Source organism: Pseudorasbora parva, chromosome 5 (assembly GCF_024679245.1).
Source record: "Pseudorasbora parva isolate DD20220531a chromosome 5, ASM2467924v1, whole genome shotgun sequence".
Taxonomy (NCBI): Eukaryota; Metazoa; Chordata; class Actinopteri; order Cypriniformes; family Gobionidae; genus Pseudorasbora; species Pseudorasbora parva.
The window spans coordinates 22,845,971-22,868,468 of NC_090176.1; the positions used below are offsets into that span (position 1 = coordinate 22,845,971).

Sequence of the window (22,498 nt, forward strand, 5' to 3'; positions counted from 1 at the left end):
TTTTTACACTGTCGTAAATCCCATTTTGTATGCAACAGCGCTTCAAATGAATGATTGTTTTGATTTTATTGATACACCAGTAGGTGGCGAAACGTGACTTAAGAAATGTATTTGTCATTGAATCATTTCGTTCAAGATGTTCATTCAAAAACGCAGATTCATCCATTAATGTGATTTAAGAGTCAGTGAAGTCATTGAGTGAGGTCAAATCATTCAGATTCATTGAACATTTTAAATAGAATGCAGCAATTAACATTTGTCAGAACCTCTAGTAAATGTTATTTTGTTAAGTTGTCTGTCCAGAATCATGGGAGAATCGGGATCTCTGTTTGAAAAAGAAAAATATGTGATTCTCAATTTATCCAGAATATTGCAGTCAGCTCTACATTAATGATGCAATGAAGCTTTACACTTCTAAAAAAAGCATTGTCTTTGTCTTTCAGAATGAAAGCAGCCTAAATGGCTTACATCCTTTCACTAGTGCGGTCACGTGTAAATGGTGAGGCAGTATTAGGTCACTGTGCGCTTGCTGCTTGCGTTGATGCTGTATGACAGCTCTGTTGCTCCTCGCCGATGTCCTGCGGCCCAACCCAGCATCCCTTTGCCGTCATACCGCCAACCTGCCACTGTGTACTGCAACAGTGCATTATGTGCACGGTGCTCTGCAGCTCTTGTCCTCCTAGCATCATCATATCTCTCTTTTGCTCAGCTGTTAATCATTAGAAAAGGGAAGTGTATCAGTTTTCGCGGGCATGGACAGAAGGATGCGGGCCGCTGTTGGAGGAGGTCACAGTGATAATCACTCTTTTGTTTCTCGTGCCCATCAGTATGAACGAGATGTAGCAAGCTCATAACATTAGTCTTTATGTAGCTTCCTGCCGCAGAGAGCTGATCCTTGAATTTGAATTGCAAATGGTTGTGATTTTTTTTTTTTTTTTTCGCTGGGTGCACAGAAAGTGTGTTTGTGAATTGGTGAGTGGTTTCGATTTGCTTGACTTAAGATTTGGTTTGTTTTTATGGCAAGAAGATGAGTGTATAACTACTTTGGGAAGTTAACCTAGCCAGCTAGTCTTTTTTTAGTACAACCAGGACAGTTGTCTAGTGAACAGCTGTGTAGCAGACATGAAGAAGGGTGTGTGAGAGTGTATCAAAGCATTTCAGCCCCACTCTCTATGTATAAATAGCCTAACCCACTGACCCACACACACCACTACAGTTGACTGTTTATTTATAGTGGGTGGTGTTGATTTGACTCAACTTCATTTCTGGAGAATGTGAGGCACTAAAGCCTAAGCTAATGGTAACAATTACCTTTTAGGACGGATCTTGCACCATTTAATATTTTATTAGTATTTGATAATATTTAGTCATTGGTATACCTTATAGGAAATATATAGTTTTTTTTTAAACATATCTGAGGTGTTGTATATGGTCTGTGCCTTGTATAAGCTCCTCAGCCCTACTTGCAGTAATTGTGTCGTTGACATGAAATGCCAAGCAATGACAGCAGTATCCGACAGTGTGACATGCTATACTTCCTATATAACTTACATGTTCCTCTATATTTAAAAGTGTCAAAAAATGACACGCCACATTGACTTTATATGCATTAGTAACAAAATAAGCATAAGTCAATTGTAAGTCAAACTGTTGAGCTTAAAATGCTGTGTGTTTCTCGTTTGAATAATTTATGCATATGAAAATAAATAATTGTGAATAGTTGCTACCTTCTGAACACATGGGGTGTAATAGATTGCAATAGGGTGAATGCATTGACATCACTTTCCCACCGGAACAAGCCCCGTCAGCCAGACTGAGTTGCAGAAGAACTGCTGCATGACTGTTAATAGGGTAAACTGTGAAAAAGTGAGTAAAACAAATTATTTTCTGTTTAAATTAAAGATTGGACTTTATATAAGTGTTCCTTACAACTTACCAAAGATCCAGTGATCCCTGGGTATTGACATTGGCAGCCAGGATCATGTTTCCTGACATCTATATGTGCCTGATTTCGACGACGGGGGAACTACATAAGGCAAATTTTGCCTGTTAATGCCTTATATAAATACAAAATATAGGTCTTAATCCAGGTTATCACTTATGTCAATGTTATAATATCGCCATACCGTCCAGCCCTAAAACATGTATAGTTTTTGTCAGTGTTTGTGCAAAAATGTCAAATTAGGCAGAATATATGATGATAAATATTAAATTGATGAGTTGTCAATGTCAATACAATATATACCAATATAATTTATTGGGCATGATTTTATGCCCAATTTCAACATATTGACACAAAATGATAACTGCAAATCCATGTTTCGCTGGATAGTCACATTGTTTCTTTGTGAATTGCAGCGATCCATTTGCTTCTCTTTTCTGTAGCTTTTGGCAGTCTATAAAATATACCTCAGATTTCTTGACAAATCTGTTTGTCAGTTGCAAAGCTCTTTCCCGTTTTTAGATGTGTTTTCATTGTTTTGCTTCAGAAGACATTGGTTCATCCACTGGGGTTGTATGGACGGCCAACAGTTTGTGTGTGTGTGTGTGTGTGGTTTTTCAAGCGTCAACTGAGTGGTACCCATTCAGTGGCATTATATAGACTCACAGAGAGGATTTATATATATATATATATATATATATATATATATATATATATATATATATATATATATATATATAATATATATATATATATATATATAAAATCAATCAATCTCATGATAACACAAGGATGATTAAAAAGTGAGAGAATTTCCCTTAATCTGGAGGAACAACCTTTTATTTGGGAGACTTAGGTTTAAAAAATTTAATAATTAAGATGATAATAATTAATTTGTCATTTTAAATATAATCTTTCCCTTATACATTCAGCAGAATACAAAGGTTTTAACTTTAAATACTGATGATGAAAAGAGTTAATGACTGACTTACTTGTGAAGTCCCTCAAGGCTCTTTTCTTGCGGTGATTGATTTTAAAGTGTTCTTACTGGTTATTAAATCCTTGAACGGATTACTTACTATATGTTAAGAATCCAGGAAGGTCTCTAAGGTCATTCAACCAGAGACTGCTAAATAGGCTAGAAAGTTGAGAGGTGATCATACTTTTGCAGTCGCTGCACTGAAACTTTGGAACAGCCTATCTGTTTCTATTCTGTTCTATTCTACAATTGCCTCTACACTACTACACGATTTTAAAGCAAAACTCAAAACATATCTATTTTTTTGGTTTTTAATGATACATAGTTTCTGGTCTTTTTTGTAATTTGTTATGTTGTATATGGTTTTATTTTGATATATTTTTCAGCACCTTGGTCAACTGTTGTTTATAATTGTGTTATAAAGTTGACATTGACATTTGTTTTTCTGCTTTAGATTAGAAGCCATACCCATGTTAACATCTTGTGATCTTGCGTGGAGATTTTAATATGATCAATCAGTTTCAATTTGCTTGAAATGTTATTCCGTCAGAGCTTTTATCTTATGGTACAACACCTATTATGCTTGCATTATATGTGCATTATGCGTTAATTGAATATTGGTGTTGTAACAGCTCAGGTTCTGTCATGACCACTAGCGCCATGTTGCATTTAGCAACCTTTTTGCCAGTCCTTTGTGGTCATATCAGATTGCTTATGAATGTTGACTGCATTAATCCTTCCCTTTAAATTTTTCAATGTTGTCAGGGCTGCATTGTCACCCCAGTTACAGCAGCTGCATAATGTATTCTTAACCTGCAGATCTGATGGTTAAAGTGGACTGTTTTTTAGTTCTCATTCTGGTCTAAGTGAATGATGAGCCAGGGCAACTTTTATAATTAGTTAAGAATACATATTAATTAGTCTTTTCTGTTTCACAGATTGATTGAGGACCTTTTCCCTTCAGAAATCAGCTTGGCACTGCCACAGAACCAAAGGTATGCTTTCTCTTGCTAGCACTAAAAACAGATGACTGTTGTTCGTATACCAACATTCCTTTACATTTTACAAATGTGTTTAATGTTTAGATATTACAATCTCAAGGGATGGACTTTTGTAATTAAGGATGCGAGATTAATTCGTCATCAGCATATAAGTATGATTTATAATGTGGTTATCTAAATGTATGCTTCCAAGAAAGACCAATGGTTAATTTTAATAAAATACTTACATTTTTCCATATAAAAATGTTATTACAATTTTGAGATGTTTCTGATTAACAAAAACAGAAACCTCTCTAAAAATTGTAACAACTTCATTGTCTGTCAACTCAACAGCATCTACTGTCAACTCAAGCTACTGTCAAATGTGCATTTCTAAGAGACAAAACATGTAATATTATTAATATTGCAGCATGCACTGCAAACTGTGCTAAAGATACACCCCTTCAAAGTCAGGCAACACAAACCTGTTTCATGACTTGAAATGATATCAGTTGTTTGCTCTTGCAGCAATTAAATTTTATATTTAGAAATGTATTTTTGTTAAGGAAAAATGACTGGAAAAGTGTAAAGAATTGAAAAACGTGAAGTGTTTGTCATGTTCTGACAAAACTTCAGTTAATGGTCTGGTTTCTACAACTTTCACTTGGGAGCAAAAAATATTGCTTTTAGCCTTGAAGTAAATAAAGATTTGACATGTAACGATATGATCATCGGTATCGACTGATATGAAAAACGTTATTGTGATACTTTTTTTCATCCCTATTCACAAAATACAGTTAAATTAATCTGTGAAAACACTGGAAATCATTACTTTGTACTGTTGTCAGTTAAACATCTATTCAAGAGAATTAACAAATCAAAATCTTGATTTTATTGCATTTTACGAAAAAGGTCCAAACTTTTCTGGAAATGGGGTTAAAACAATGAACTTGACAAAGTTATGGTCTCATTCCACGTCTGTGAGTGGCTTTTTAAACATTCCTTGTACTTTTTAATAACACTCTGAATATTCCCATAGACATGCGATGCATGTTTGGAAAGGAACATAACGTCCGTGGACACACTCAACCCTTAAAGCCTCCCGGAAGTTAGCGAAATCTCAAATAACGCTGCTTTAAGCCTCGGATCCTCCTGTGCGCTCACCACAGAGTCTGTCTGCATTGGTGTTTCTATTTGAAAAGTGAAAGCATGTGGGGATGTATGGAAACAGTAGACACCGTCTCTCCTCTGGGACTCTGATCCTGAATTACATCCCTGTGTGTCGTCTGCCCTGTTATCAGGTCTGAGACCTGCCGCCTGCCGTACATTCCACACACTATCATTAACCCCTCGAACCCCGCCTCGAGGAAACCTCAGTGCTTCTTTTCTCTTCATGTCTGATCTCGGAGGGAGTTTCAGAAGTGTGGTCATCTCCTCAGAGCGCCTGCTTTAGCTCAGGGCTAATGAGAGGGGACAGTGGGAGAGGACGTCAGGCCCCTGGGGCCCCACCACTGCACGAGCGAAGACTTTACAGTCTCGTATTTCTAAGAACAATAATTACACAAAGTGTCGTTTTCCCCATCAGTGAGGTGGAGGCAAAGAGATTTTGGCTCTGCATTAGGTGTCTAGACCATTTGTCTAAGGAACAAGATGTATCGTACCTAGTGGAATTTGTTTTTTTTTTTTTTTTTAATTCTCAGGCATAGTTAAACTGCACTTTTCCGTAATATATTTTTATATCTAATATTAGATATTTTAAAATGATTATTTGTTTTTGTAATTACATGACTGACTGGTAAAGGCTGTCAGAGGAGTACGAGAGGCTGAGATGTTTTTTGTTCCCCAGATGCAGAAGAAGCAGCTTTCCACACAGCCTGTGCAAAGGTGTTGCATTTCTAATTGTTTAGGTTTAGATGGAAATAGAATCTGAAAGTATGTGCTGCTCCCAGGCAGACGTACTGTCCCACTGTGTGCTGTTTTTGGCATCTGTATAGCAGCTTGCGAGTTCAGCTGCTTCCTAACGCCGGCATGACCCAATCGCGTGGATCGCTCAGGCCCACTGCAGACGACTTCTTCTATCTGGCACTACCCATAATACGGATACAGACTTTTGGTAACACTTTAATTTATTTACATTAGTCAACTATATTAGTTAACATGAACTAATAAAGAACAATGCTTTTACAGCATTTATTAAAATGGTCACACTTTAGTTTAGGGTTCAATTCTCACTATTAACTATACGACTTTTGCCTTAACAAACTCCTAATTACTGCTTGTTAACAGTGGTGGAAAGAATACTGAAAAAGCATACTTGTCAAAAAATGTAGATCAAGTAGAGTAAAAGTACCTGTCCTAAATACTACTCAAAGTAGGAGTAAAAAGTAGCCTTTTTAAAAGTACTCAAGAGTAGCGAGTAGTGAGTATTATTCTATGAATGTTATTCCACTTTATACCCTGCTAATTAAAAATGTAGCTTACTCTTTTATGGATGATTCTCAGAAAGAACAAAAAAGGCTGAGATCACCAACAGTATTTCAATATTTCTTTGACTATTTATTTTTATTTTACTGCTAGCACTAAAAATACAGCCATGTAATATTTGAGAAAGAAACCAATAATCTGGTCACATTTATGGCAACCATTCTGTAGAGGATTTCTTGCGGTTAATTAAAAAAGGTTGTACATTAACAATTCTACGTTTAAAAAAAAAGTTATTTCTTTTCAAGCCCCATTCATTGTATTGCTTTAATTTCAATAGATGTTTTCTCTGTAAAAAGAATAAACTTAAGAAAGCAGAATAGAATAACAATTTTCCACACAGATTATTTTAGCTTGCAATAAAAAAAAAACAGATTTACATATAAATCTGATGTTTTATGAAAGTTATTTGCTATATACATGGACTACAATTTTCAATCGCCACATGAGAATACATTACATTCAAATATGCGTTTTAATAAGCTGACAGAAAGCAGGTTAATACGTTTACATGTCAACGAAATCGATGTAAGGGACACAAATCTAGCAGTGCGATCGGTTAATGCCTGATGCACTGAAGCCTGCCAAACAATCAAGCTAAATGAAATGTTTCCAGCAGATGGCGCCATGAGCTTGTGCAGCGCTAACAGAACACGTACCATGTGTGCATGTATTGGAAAATGTAATATTCTGCGGTCAATTTTTAGTAATTGTTTAAGGCAATTTGACGATTGCAGTCATCATACAGTAGCCAACACTTACCCCCTTTCATAAAGCGCACGTGCCTCTCATTCTCGTCACTATGGTTGATTTGACGGGAGTCACACGTGGGACACATGGACATACAGGAAAACATCATGTTGACAAGAAAATAAATAAACATAATGTAGCGACAGCAGGTTTAGGGAAAAAGTACCGATACAGCAATACACTAAAAATGTACTCAAGTAAAAGTAAAAGTACACTGTTTTTAAACTACTTAAAAAAGTAAAATTCCTGAGAAAAACTGCTCAATTACAGTAACGAGAGTATTTGTAATTCGTTACTTTACACCACTGCTTGTTAATAGTTAGTACGGTAGTTGTAGTTGTTAAGTTTAAGTATTGCACTGTAAAAAATGTTGGTTTAACTTAAAAAAGCAAGTTACCTGGTTGCCTTAATTATGAGTTAATTAAAATAAAACATTTGAGTTAATACAACAAAGGAGACAAGTTGACAGAAACTCAAAATAATATGTTGTCTGAACCACATTTATTATCATAAGATATTAAGTTGATTTGACAAATGATGTGATCAATTATGAATTTAGTTTTTTTTACAGTGTTAAAGATGTTTAATATGGTCATGCAGAATAAGTCATTAATATGTGATTTACAAGTACTAATAAACAGCAAATATCCTTGTAATATGTATGCTAATAAGCAATTAGTTAGTAGTGAGAATTGCACCCTAAACTGAAGTGTTAACATTAAAATGAGTCGACGTTAATCTCAACATTTAATAATGCATTTTAAATATCAAAAGTTGTATTCGTTAACATTAGATAATGCAGTGTTAACTAACTTTTAAAACTAACATTAACATATTAATAATATGTTAATAAATGCTGTAAAATGTTAATGCATTAACTAATGTTAACAAATAAAAAATTTAAAAAAAGGTTACCTGATTTTTTTTCTTTTCAACAAATGCATTAATATTTTGGAAAAAGACCTTAGATATCTTAGATAAAATATTTAGGTTAATACAAATTTACATCACAAATCAATGCAGAAATTCACAATTAACATAAGAAGTCTTAACAGTTAAAACCATTTTCTTAATTGTATGTAATTTGTTGAATTGAAATTGTTCAGTGTAGAAAATACATTTTATTATTGTTGCACAATTCAATCCCGTTGCAATGTTATTGTACAAGGGGAAAAAACAAGAATCTCAAAGACCAAAAATATTTTTTATAAAAATATATTATGTATGTTTATAAATTCAACACTGGTAAAGTTCAGCACGCGAACAGGCTTGTCTCTAGCGAGTGAAAGCTTAATTTAGGTTCAATCTGAAACTTTTGTACCCTATAACATTACCCATTTAAAATAGATCTATAGCTATTTAGTTTGACTTCCTGAGATGGATGGACATTTTCTAAAATGTAATGACCTCTTTTCACAAAGCCATTTTTGAAACATAGTTTCTATTTTGTACCCGTGTTATGGATAGTGCCATTTATGTGGCACTAAGGCAGGAAACAATGGAGGATCTCCAGGATCTCTAGGCTAAATTTTGGTCACTCTATCCAAATGTCTCATTTCCAAGGGCCAGTTGGTGTGTCTGCCTATTATGCAGCTCTCTGGAGAGGGTGTGATATTTTTGATCTATTCATAACATGTACAAACCAGGATCTTTGTTTTTGTCTGGAAGAATGGCCTTTGGCTGACTCACAAGCACTTTCAAATGTAGATCCTGAAGTGGTGTTGACCTTAACAGACTTATTCTACTGAATTCTTTTCCACCTTGACCTTTCAGCATCATACACACTGACTGCTTTGATTGTACTGGATTCTTGGAGATAAGAAAAGAGCAAGTGGGTACAGGAAGTGATGGAATGATGTCAGTACACCCACAGGAAAGCACGTAGTGGAAGATTGCAGTGTGCTTTTATCTACCAACTCAATGTCTCCTGCCCTCCTCTGTATTATATATTCTATTATATTACAAATTATACTATATTCTATTATATTATCAATTCTTTCAAAAGTTTGGGGTTCGTACGTTTTTTTTTTTAAATGTCTTTGAAAAGTCTCTTCTGTGTACAAAAGCTGCATTAATTTGTATATTATTGCAGTATAACTGCAATATTATGAAATATTACAATTTAAAATAACAGTTTACCATTTTAGTATTTTACAATTTGATGGAAAAGCTGAATTTTCAACATCATTACTTGAGTGACACTCAGAAATCCATTCTAATGTTTTGTTATATATTAAATTATGTTATATTATATTATACTAAACCGTTCAAGCATTTGGGGTTGGTAAGATTTTTAAAAAATGTTTTTGAAACCTCTCATCTGTTCTCAAAAGCTGATCAAAAATATAGTATAACTGCAATATTGTGAAATATAATTACTATCAGTTTATATCAGTTTACTGCTTTAAAATATTTAAAAAATAACATTTATTCGTGTTATCGAGAGTCACGTGATCATTCAAAAATCATTCTAATATGTGACCCTGGACCACAAAACCAGTCATAAGTTGCACAGGTATATTTGTGGCAATTGCCAACAATACATATTGGTCAAAATAAAATATTTTGCAAATGTTCTACTGTAAATCTATTTTTAAAAATGATTATTAGTAGTAATATGCATTGCTGAGGACTTTATTTGGAACTCTTTAAAGGCGATTTTCTCAGTACTTAAATTTTTTCGCACCCTCTTGATTCCAGATTTTCTAAATATTTTAATATCCTAACCAACCATACATCAATGGAAAGCTTATTTATTCAGCTTTCAGATGATGTATAAATCTCAACTTCAAAATTTTTACCCGTATGACTGGTTTTGTGGTCTAGGGTCACATGCCTATTTAATGTATTTATTTATTTAATTTGTTATTTTTAACGTATTACTTTTTTTTCTATTTTATTTTGTCAAAATAAATGTATACATGTAAACTGTTTCCGGTTGCTTTCTTGCTGCAAATGAAGGCTCTCTACATCCTTTTAACAGTATTTAATGTGTCCAGTGTAGCATGGCAAGTGATCTACATTTGAAAACGGTTCTGACCGGCTCTGGGCCATGTTTGCATGAACTAAAAATCAGGCTCAGCATTGCTGTCGATGAACTGCAAGTCATTGTGATGTGTCTTCTGCCAGCCTGGCCCGTGTTCAAAGCCTGTGGGTTTACTTGAAAAGAGAATGGGCAACAGTATTGATTCATAGTGTGTTGCATTATGTCTCTGTGGATGAACACAGACCCCCCTGCTGTGCTTAAATGGAGTCTCAGCTGGACTGTCCTGCACCAGAATTGTCATCTATAATTTTATTCACTGTCAAATGCGAAAACCCCTCTTTCTCCTTACTCATTAAATTTAATGGTGGCATCAGCTAGACTGCCTCAGATCTGTCTCTGTACCGTCACTGAATTAGGGCCCCTCATTTCTCTAAGTGCCCCGAGGCAGGCAGTGTTGCCCCCTTTTATCCCAGCTGGAGTGTATGCCTTAGCCGTATCCCAGAGGTTAAATATATGGCCTTGACATTAGTGAGGCTTTGCTGGCTCCTGGTTTACTTTGTGTTAGACAATTTGTGACTTTTTAGCTAGTGAACTTAAGAGTATGACTTCCTGTGTTTCCGTATGGTAAGATTTGAAGCACTTGTTTTGTGTTTTTTTGTGCAGGTGTGACCCTGTTACTGTGCAGCTAGGATTGAAGAACTGTAGCATCCGTGCTGGTTGTGAAGTCTGGGGAATCGCCAATATGTGTCCTTGGCAGACGCCACACCTTTCTTGGCCTTGAGATGTATAAAGGGGCTTCTAGAGTGTAGACCTATGAGGCTGCATGTCTTGCATAAAGAGTTTGATTTGCATTTAATAAAGATCTTACTTGGTGCTTTTTAGCAAGCAATGATCAGTCTGATGAGTTGAACTGAGCTTGCATGTGCATCTAACCTCTCTATATCGGGATTGCAGAAAGGCTAATCTGCAAGCTAATTTGTCAATTTGGAGTTTGTTTTGGATCCTCTGCTCTTCCCCCTCCTGCTTCTAATTGGCAGAGCTGTGTGTGAAGACTGTCCCATTGTGTGTGTTGCCAAGCCCGCGTTGGGAGTCTCTATGCACGTCTCCCTTTTGCAGCACTCTGTTGTGCGTGAATGATGACATTAGTGATGCTTTGTCACTCGTTTGCAGGATTTTAGGACCTTTTGAATCCTCCTTTTGCTTCCACATCTTCTTTTTGTACCTCTTCCTCTCGATCCGGAGCACTCTCGCTAATGTGAACTGACCACGTGATTGACAAGACAAATGGTCAGAATTCTTGGCCTAGCTTTGGTTCCAGTGTTTAATTTGGTCATGGGCAGGCAGCTTTTTTAGGGTTAGACACCACAAACTATCACTACCAGTGGATTCCCATATTTAGTATCTACACCATTTATTTGACAGTATTTTAGTTTATTTCAATTGGGTGAGATTGATAGGGACCTTTTTCTATTATAAGGGTGGTTGTAGCTGTGAATATTTAGAATAGGTTCTGCCCATGCATGGGCTTGTTGAGTCCCTATGTGAGATCATGGGGTGGAACTATGATTAAAAATGAATAGGATCATGAATAGAAAGTTCAAAACAACAGCATTTATTTAAAATAGAAAGCTTTTGTAACATTATACACTACTGTTCAAAAATTTGGGGTCAGTAAAAATTGTTTTAATACTTATATTTTATTTAGCAAGGATGCATTAAATTGATCAAAATTGACAGTGGACACATTTATAATGTTATATAGGCTTTCTCGTTTTTCTATTCATTTTGGAGGATCATGTGACACTGCAGACTGGAGTAATGTTGAAAATGCAGCTTTGACAACAAAGGAATACATTGCTTTTTAAAATATTCAAATAGTGAAAACTATTATTTCACAATTTTGGGATCAAATAAAGCAACCCTTGGTGAGACTTCTTTTAAAATCATATCTTACTAAAAACATCTTTAAAAAATATTTTCTAAAACTGATTTAAAACTTTTGAAAAATAATTGGAAGTCACCCCCACCACCATAAAAAAAAAAGATATTTTGTGTGTAATATAAATATATTGTTTAGTCATTCCTCGTCTTTCACATGTTTTTTTTTTAGTTTAAAACCATGAATTTATATTACATTAATATTTATGCATTTTTCTTGTCTTTTTTCCTGATTTGAAGCATTAGGAACATATATCTCATGGCAGAAATCTCCGTATAGCTATTATTGTATTGATTTTCTGGTGAAATAAAATTGTTCTTGGTACTGGAAAAAAATAGGCTATTGAGACTATCTACAAATCAACAGTATTGCCCTCCTACACACACACACACACACCATTGATTAATGACCTGCATCCTGCTTTTGCAGACACGGGAAAGAACCTCTTTTCATCTCTCCATAGCTTCTGTTTAAAAGAATCATCCTCTTTTCATTGTTTTCATCTTTTTTTGGCCGATGAACCTCTCGTATAAGCTTCCACCCTAACAAACCAACTTAGTAGACATTTCTCATCTGTAAAATATAAAACCAAATTATAGCCTAATGTCAAATGTAAGTTTTGTTTCTGTTGGTTGCGTGTGAAGATGCTGTTAAATGATTTGCGTGCGCGTATGTGACTTCATGAGGTTTGCCCATTTTCTCCCATGAGCCTCACAGAGGCGTTTGACCAGGGAGAGTATTGGATAGCTCTTTGTTTATCCTGGTCTGGGTTGTGGAAATGACAGGCAACAGAAGCATGGCACATCTGACTGAATAAATACACGTCTCCTACTATTAACTCACAAGGTTATTTTAGTACAGACTCTGGAGCTCTGCAGTGGCATCAAGTTGGGAAACATTGACGATAGTTTCACAATAATGAGAGCAGTGAGATGGGAACTGAACGGAGGATTTAATGTTCCCCATTCCAGCAAAGGAGCACTGAAATTCTTGCTTTTATGTAGCAAATAGTGCAGTCTGTGCAAGTCTGTAGAAAATTTAAACCTGCAACTTGTTAAGAGTCAAAGTCCTGTTCCAACTTAATTGGCACATGGGTTTCTTTATGCCTTCATTGTGGAAGCGGGGACATCACAGATTTCTGCTTTGTACTGCAAGTTTTGCACTTAGCGTAAAGACATTTTTACATGGATCGTGTGACAAATTGAATGATTTGTTCGCGTTCTTCCTGCTCAGCTCTACTATCTGTCTGCTCACTGCAAGGTTTTGTGTTGAGCTCTAGATGTTGCTTTGTGATTGGATGACTTGGTTCTAGAGGTAATAAACAATGGAGACTTTGTGGTGCCGCTGAGATATTATTTGACTCTGACTTTAATTTTATAAAGATTTAATCCGGTGCATTCCTTAGAAAAAAAACTCTTCAAACATCTTCAAAGATGTTTTTTTTTTTTTTAAATGAACATACTGAATCAATGTATGATCAAACAGTTTGGTTGATTTGCCACATAATTGTGTTTACAAATATTGAGCTTGTGTGTGCGTTTATACAAAATAAAAATAAAAATCTTCCCACTTCCCATCTTCCCGTTGATTTCCAATTGAAACGGAAGGTTTGAGCCAGGCATATTGAATGCCTAGGCTATTGATTTTATTGATTGATTGGATGGATGGATGGATGGATGGATGGATGGATGGATGGATGGATGGATGGATGGATGGATTGCTTGACTGACAGACAGACAGACAGACTGACTGACAATAGCCTGTGCTCACAGTTATAATATCATATACAAGTCATCAATATTTTTGGTCTGTTTTCCTGAAATAGAAAATGTTGCTAAACTTTAAATTGGCAAACAACTTTGTCAACTTTAAAAGCATACATATGACCTCAAAGCTAGCACATATGGACTAAAATCCACAAAACATTGACTCCATGTGGTCTTTTAAAACATCCTCCATATACTGTATAGTAGCCATAAATAATCACACAACCCTTTGAACTGTTTTCCAGAATGTCCCAGAATGAACTATTTATTGGAAAAGTGTGCGGTCCAGTGACAGATTTGTCATGGGTGTAGCTCGGGTGGTAGCGAGACCGTTTTCATGTTCTGTCTTTAGCTCTGAAAGGTCATGCAGACTGGCTGCTGTTTTTACACAGGGCTGGTACATTACACAGCAATTGAACACAGCAGTTACAGCGCATGGTTACGTAACAGCATGAGTGTGACTTCAGAGCCTTCCAGAGAAATGGCCAATTTTGTGTACCTTATCTGTCTACCTACAGTCAATTTCCAGTGTAATTCTTACTTTGGTTGTTATTTTATGAACAAATCTTTTGCAATTCCTGGAATGTTTGCCTAAATCAGAAGGCCTAGCCTGATGTGGTCATACTCAATTCTAGTCAGAATATGAGTCTGAAACTCTCCATTGGGCTGTGATTATGGGGCGTGTTTCAACCGAACCAGGAAAGACCTCAATTGGATAGACCTACAACCAATCAGAGCAACGAAGTGATGCATTGTCATTCAAATGTCAACAGAGCTCAACTGCACAGTGTTGCCAATGCCGCTTTTTATTCCGCGGGTTGTTTTCTATGTCTGCAGGTTTAAGCGACTATTATGTGATATATAGACCCATGAGTGCGAATTTTAGCTGGCAACCTTGCCAAAATAACACACATTTTACCTCCCAAACGCCTTTTTTTCCCGGAGAAGCCCCCGAGAAGCTATTGTTTAGGGCTAGTAGTTGGCGGGTTTTGTTGTAAAAACTTGGCAACCCTGTCTACACGTGCGCTGGAATAAACAATCTTTGCCGGTGTTGTAAAAAAATAAAATAATTTAATGATACACAGAGTACTTACCTAACATGATCATCATTTCTGAGAGAAATTGTGAAGGTGAATGCAAACAAGCTCTCCGTTTAGGATTCAAACAAATATAATCCAAGCCCCTTTGATGACATGCATGATAACGTTACTGTTTATCATCTGTCCGTCATCGTCTAAAGCCCGCCCTGATGATTTCATTGGTCCGAACAGTTTCTGTTTGGAGATAATTACTCCTCTATGGATCGAGTTCAGGCCGAACTGCCCGACCTAAAAGAATTGTGGGTGGGGCTAAGTTCGGCTGGCATCCAGGCTAGAAGGCCTATAGAGTAAAACAAATCCTGCCTACTAACACCAGCTTCCTCTGACCAGCAGTAGCAGATAGCAAATCATTAGCTCAACCATTTCTTTGTGTCATTGGTCATGAAATATGAATAGCCACAATTGAACCCAGTGAAAAAGGTTGTACACTTGGTCTCTGTCCAGATTTGAGTCTTGCAACCTTGGTAAGTGTCTTTAAAGGGGTCATTATCTGCATTGTTTTATTGTTTTGTAATGTTTACTGTAGTGCACTTATAATGTTAGTATGATTAGTACATTAAAAATTGTCATAATGTAGAAATAAAGGCATTTTTCATCCTTTTAGCCCTCTGATTTGATCGCTGTTTGAAGAGGTGTGTCTGCTGTGAGAAGCCAATGTAAACACCCTGTGCTATGATTGGCTAATGTATTTGCATATGAAATAGTTAACTATGACATGTGTAACTCTGATAAACTCAATTGCAGTTTAGTGTCCTTTGATCACTTTCTATATATATAATTTAAACAGTATAATGTTATCTTCAGCACAGTCAGTGATTTTTGTTTTGCTTTGCTCTCTTCGTCATCTCACTAACATGCCAGTGGGCGGGGCCAAAGTTGCAATGATGAATTAGGCGTTAATTATCTTCTGCAGAAGCAGTCTTTCACCTATAGATAGGCACATTCCACAATGAGTCATTTGCTGGGCTTGGTTTAAATAAAAGCTGCTTTTGCACTAGCAAGGAAGTTCTCACTTCTGAAACTTATATGCCTCTTATATGTCAAAAACACAAGGAAAATTGTATTTCTCAGTTCATGACCCCTTTAAAATCACTCTACCCCAGCTTTTTAAAATTTTCCCTAAAAGAACATTTTCCTTTTCTTTCACTTTCACAAATTTCATTTGGGGAGAAAAAAAATGTAGGGCAGAATTTTGTACTAATCAGGACTTGATTGGATCATGAAAAGTGGATCTTCCAAGCTCGAATAGAGACAGATCTGAATGAGAAAAGTCTTACCGTAGGCCATGGAAGCTAGAAACCAGATTCATTGGGATTTTTTTCTTATTCTTAAAAGGCAAGTTATTATATTTGATGACAAATTGACACACTATTGTTGGCTTTTGATAAAGATTTATAGGCCTGTGTGAAAGAACATCATGTTACTAAAGACACACTGCAGTTAGGCGTCTAGCGTATAACTGAAACTTACAGCAGCTGATCTCATGGACTGGAATGTAGCGCTCACAAGAACGAGGCATCAAATGTAAACTTTTGCTGAGAGTGAAAAAAAAAATGGAGTGGAAAAAAAAGACCATTCAGGCCTCGTGCAGTAAATGGAAAGGCAATCATGACTTTGTTTGTCAGACCTGTTCAGTAGGACATATTCCATCAGTCTTGGACAAAATGCTCCCACTGGAGAGGTCTTAAACATTTCCACCACACATCCTCAACTGGATTCTTGTTTTTTTCTTGGGGTTTTTTCAGTCTCTTCTTTCACATTTTCAATCCGTTTTCCCTGAACACAACGTGGCACTCAGTCACATGCATACTTTTGTGTTTTTCTGTCTGTCTTAGAGATAAATGGCTGCTTTAATAATGCTTAAGGATCTCAGTGCCATAGTAGTGCTAATCAGTGGGAATAGGGCTTATGATCGCTCCCATATGTAGGAATCCTGCCAGAAACAGCGACATTGGCTGAGCACCAGCATCCTTGCACCTCAGTGTCTGTTGTATGTGGTTTCTTACAACCTGCACTGACTTGATTTAGATGATTTATGTTTGACTGTGCCATCTGTTGAGCAGGAGACTTTCACACTGCCAGGCCACCATGTGTAATGCACTTTATGCAACTTACCATTTGAAAGCTGTTACGTCTGGTCTCGTGATGTTTTTCTAAATCTATTAATTTATTCAAAAATACAGTAAAATCCATTTCAACAATGACTTAAATACAGCTCTTCTATGATAAGAAGATAATTCTGAAATTTTTAGGGGGCATAAAGTAAAAAAAAGAGAGAAAGTTTTAAGAAAACTGCTTCACGAAATACTGATATGAAGAACTTTTCCAAAGTCATGTGGCGCGACCTACATGCAAAAACCTAAAACAGGAAGTGACGTCATAGAGAGGACCCCCTGCATGACTGTTTGTCATGGTCAGCATTATTTCATATTTTTGTATATTTTCTGTTTTTAGTCATTAGTTTGAGTTATATTGTTATATGCGTTTGACATTCGTATCAAATGTGATCGCAATTTTAGTTTTTTGTAACTTAAACTTATTTATTTCAGTTAGTTGCCAAGCAAACATTTAAAATTTTCCTTTCATTTTCTCCATTTTATATTATTTTATTTTTTTCATGATATTTCATATTCATTATATTTTCACTTCACTACAGATTATTGTTGGTTTAACTTAAAGTAAGTGTAAGTTGTACGGTGGCCCAGTAGTGCAGCTGTACTAAATTAAACCACAACACAACGAATTCACCACAACACAACAGAAACGAGCCACAACACAACAGAAATGAGCCACAACGCAACGAATTCACCACAACACAACAGAAACGAGCCACAACACAACAGAAATGAGCCACAACGCAACGAATTCACCACAACACAACAGAAACGAGCCACAACACAACAGAAATGAGCCACAACGCAACGAATTCACCACAACACAACAGAAACGAGCCACTGAATGACTTCAGTGCCGTTCTTTGTTCTTTTCTCAGAGAAAAGCTTAACTCCAAGTCTTCCAGAATCGCAGTCAAAGCTGATTCGAAAGACCGCCGCCGTTCGCCAGTTTCTGTGTTTACTAGAAGCACGCAAATGCAACTCGGCCGTCGTCATTATGGCCCCGCCCGCTGACTCTATACACGATGTGATTGGCCCATCCAGATTGTGAGGAATACAGCTCAGAAGGGTATTGAGAGTTCCTAGAGGACACTTGCGGGCAGATTAAATTTGCTGCCGCTAGGGTGCGTCTAGATTTCTAGGTTAGCTTGTTTCCGTTGTGTTGTGGCGATTTTGTTGTGTTGTGGCTCGTTTCTGTTGTGTTGTGCCTTGTTTCTATTGTGTTGTGGCGATTTCGTTGTGATTTAATTCCTTTGTGTTGTGTCGATTTCGTTGGGTTGTGGTTTAATTCTGTTGTGGTGATTTTGTTGTGTTGTGCCTTGTTTCCGTTGTGTTGTGGGGATTTCGTTGTGTTGTGGTTTAATTCCGTTGTGTTGTCGTTCGTTTCCGTTGTGTTGTGGCGATTTCGTTGTGTTGTGCCTTGTTTCCGTTGTGTTGTGGCGATTTCGTTGTGTTGTGCCGTGTTTCCGTTGTGTTGTGGCTAGGGTTGGGAATCGTTTTGATTTGAACGATTCTGATTCCGATTCCGATTCTTACTTTCGATTCCGTTCTTTTCGATTCTCGATTCCGATTCTTTGAGGGGTTGAGTCAAAACATGTCACATCGATATTCAATGCTATTTTCAATACAACGGGGGAAAAACGCTGCATATACTGTCAATTAGATATTTTTTATATAATTTTTTTTGTCTGTCTTTTGAAAGTCTAGGCAATCAAACATTTCTTCTGAAGAGATCACTTTATATGATAAAGCTTTTAAGCTTTTTCTCATATATAAACATTGATCAATTACTATTAAAATTATCTCACAAATATTTGTTAACTCAATGTATTTTTTACAACGGGGTAATTGTGTTGCAATAGTTTACACACAGCACAAGTAAGCTTGATTTTGAATGGTAAATTGAATAAACAAAGATACATATTACAAAAAATAGCACAAATAAATACAATAGAATAAAAGATATAAATGAAATAGACTGCTTTATTTTTTCAGGTAGGTCTAACATTCAGGTAAGAAACTGAATAAAAAAACGCAAAGTGGCTAAACAAATTTAAAATAACATTGGATAATGTTTTTGCAAAAACTTAAATAGTTTCATATAAAACCATTAAAGTTAGACAAGTTGATCAGTCAAGGGCAGTGTGATCGTTTGTCTTTTTGTAGTTTGACTTTGAATAACAAATGACTGCTGTCCCTTTAAGAACTGCTTGTTTCCGACTGTGTTTACTTACTGTTCAAAATGTGCACTGAGAATTTGTTTGAGTGTATTTGACCAATAATAAGCTGGAAAAAGAAGCGAATATTTGCACTTGTATGTCAGGGGCGGCTTTATTACGGTAGGCTATGTGTGTGTGTGCGCTTCAGATGTGAGCTTGAAATCTGCGGGGATTCGTAGAATTATGTGCAATCCCGCGCGAAATTCAGACCGATCACACACACTAACACGCTGTCGTAAGGAAAAGTCCAGCAGAACGCGCGTCCGTCGTGTTCAGAGGTTAACCGGCTGAGTGAGAATATGCGGCTGCGTGTCAACTCGCTGTCGGTCAGAGAGGAGAGGAGAGGAGAGCAGCTGGGATCGATTGTTTAGGCTGAGCAGGCTATCGTATCTTTTCAGATATTTCAGTATCGATATTTTTGACAACACTAGTTGCACTGTGCCGACCCAGGCTTTTAAAAGTGAAATAAATCCACACTTCAGAGCCGCTTACCGGGCTTCCATGAACAAGCGGGCGCAAGCACCGGAAATCAGGTGGCCATGGAAACCAAAACTTGCGCGCTTGGAACCGAAGATCGGAACCGAAAATACATTTTCTAAACGCTTCCAATGGAATCGTTATTTTTTAAACGGTTCCAAGTTGGAACCGGTTCTCGATGCCCAACCCTAGTTGTGGCTCTTTTCCGTTGTGTTGTGCCTTGTTTATGTTGTGTTGTGGCGATTTCGTTGTGTTGTGGTTTAATTCCATTGTGTTGTGGCGATTTCATTGTGTTGTGATTTAATTCCTTTGTGTTGTGGCGATTTCATTGTGTTGTGATTTAATTCCTTTGTGTTGTGGCGATTTCATTGTGTTGTGATTTAATTCCTTTGTGTTGTGGTGATTTTGTTGTGTTGTGGTTTAATTTAGTACGGCTGCACTACTGGGCCACCGTAAAGTTGCGTTAAAAATGTAAGTTTATTGAAATTACAAATTTGAGTTAATACAATGAAGGGAGATGGGTTTAATCAACAGAAACACAAAATATTGTTATCTGAACCATATCTATTATCTAATCTGATTTGATGAAAGAAAAAAAATGTGGCGATAAATAATTTTTTACAGCGTATGAACACTCTTGCCACTGACCCAACAACAATCTTTCTTAAGAATTTGGAAATGTTCTCCAATGTTTATTTAGTCAACGTTTACTTGATCTTTGGTGATGACCTTGATAGTGCTGCCACTTGCTTTTATTTGTCCGTGAGAACCACAAACCTCTCTTAAGATTAGTTTTCTATTTTGGTCTCCGTCTAAATGCTGGTGTGTGTGTGGTGTCCACAAACGGTTGCTCGCCAGGGGACCTTCCTTTGATACTGAAAGAGATAAAACTCCTCTGTTTTCCTCGTATTCTCTCTCCCCCCTGTCTTTCTTTCTTTTTTGTTTTGAACGTTTATAAAGAGCCTACTCACAGACAGTTTAATCGCAAAACCACTGTGCCCTGAACTTCAGTCTAAACATTGCCCTGGTAATGTTTATGTTGACTATGCAGAAGACTGTCTCGAGCTCTCTGCCTTTGACACTCCTCGCTTTCTCTCGGGAGTAATCGCAATCAAATTGCAAAGAAGAACGGAGATGAACAGGGAGGAAATGAGAGGTATGCAGGGAGGAAAAGCTTAATATTTTCAAACTTTACATGTGTACCCAATAACCTGGCTTGTCAACCATTTTGCCCCCCCCAGTTTGATGTTTTTTGGTCTATTTTTGAGTGTGGTTTTGTACGCAAGCAAGAGAATGTGTTGTGTTTGTGTGTTTCCATGCTCCCTCGCTCACATCTGGAATACTAAGCTGAGACTTGGACTCTCTTGTTGATTCATTTTCATTTTTTCCTACAATGACTGAGGCCAGCTCGTCCTCACCACGAGTACATTTGTTTTTCTCTTTGCGATGAAGGCTGAGGGAATGAAGGAAAATCTGGATCTTATTTGAAGCAGTTTCTTTCTGCCTTTACGTTCTGCTTGTATCCTCACCACAACTCAGCTGGAATCTGCCTCGTGCGAAGAGCTTACTGCGGTCGTGTCCCGAGTCACCCATCCCTGAGGATGACAGCTGTGCCGTAGTCGTGGGAAAACGCTCTTAAATGCTCCTCTGTGTTTTACTGAGAGTCATTGATTTGAGTTGGTGGTGTGGTTGGAGGAACATTTCCACTCATGCTCCACATGGAAGGTGGATGCTTCATTGTAACTATGCCCAGTCACCATAGAGTTACTGTACTTCAGCCCAACAACAAACCAAATCCACCTCTGTATCTTTATTACTCCTGATGTTGGGGGGAATAAACCAGAGATCTGCAAACTGAAGCAGCCCCCAAGGACACAGAGCTCTGAGCTTTTGGAATAAACCACGTCTGTATCAGATGAATGCTGGACCTATGAATGGAAAATACTCTCTAAATGCACTGATTTTAGGTTTTTCTATTCCCATAACGTTTCTGACTGGGTTTAAGAACAGAAAAGTAAAGGGATTTAATATGAACCATCAGTTTGGCTCATGAATATGAATTATCTGATGTAAAGTTATCCTGAAAGTCCCACATGATCCGCTGAAAGCCAGGTAAGTGGGAACTAGCCACTTTAGCAACTTAGAGCACTGACCTGTACCACCTGACTGCTGCAGATTAATTTCGCCATTGATAGTGTTGACCTTGAAATACATAAATCTATGTCACGAACCACTCTGAATATAACATCACAGTTTTCCATCTCTTCCAAATTACAGTAGCTATGGGGTGAATATAAGCCTTTTTTGGTTAAAGAGGAACTGTAATTGGTGGCTGAAATCTGTATGTCTAACTGTCTAGCATGAAACGTGCTGATGATATATGATGTCTGCGCAATATATATATATATATATATATATATATATATATATATATATATATATATATATATATATATATATATATATATATATATATATATATATATATATATATAATATGTACAGTATATAACTGTGAAGAGACTTTTAACCAGTATAACAAAAACAATCTGAAACAAAACACCTACAATGCCTTTAACATCTTCATTTTATGCCTTCAATTCCAGTACTTTATAAAATGATTATTTATTAAATAAAACGATTTCAAAAAGAGAGGGGCAAGAAATTACATTTATAAATGCTGCTTTAATGGTTTCTAAAGAATTGAATCAGGTTTTATCATCATTAAAGCAAAGAGTTCAGACTTGCTCATCAGTCACCATGGT

At 36.7% G+C, this 22,498-nt stretch overlaps 1 protein-coding gene across 2 annotated transcripts in view; it reads left to right on the forward strand.

The window, feature by feature from the left end:
- raph1a (Ras association (RalGDS/AF-6) and pleckstrin homology domains 1a) overlaps window positions 1–22,498 on the forward strand; it is a 96,794-nt gene that overhangs the window by 25,510 nt on the left and 48,786 nt on the right. For both annotated transcript variants that reach the window (XM_067443517.1, XM_067443518.1), the window contains exon 2: window positions 3,860–3,916. The gene's annotated coding sequence lies outside the window, so the exon portion shown is untranslated. The remainder of the gene's footprint in view (window positions 1–3,859; window positions 3,917–22,498) is intronic.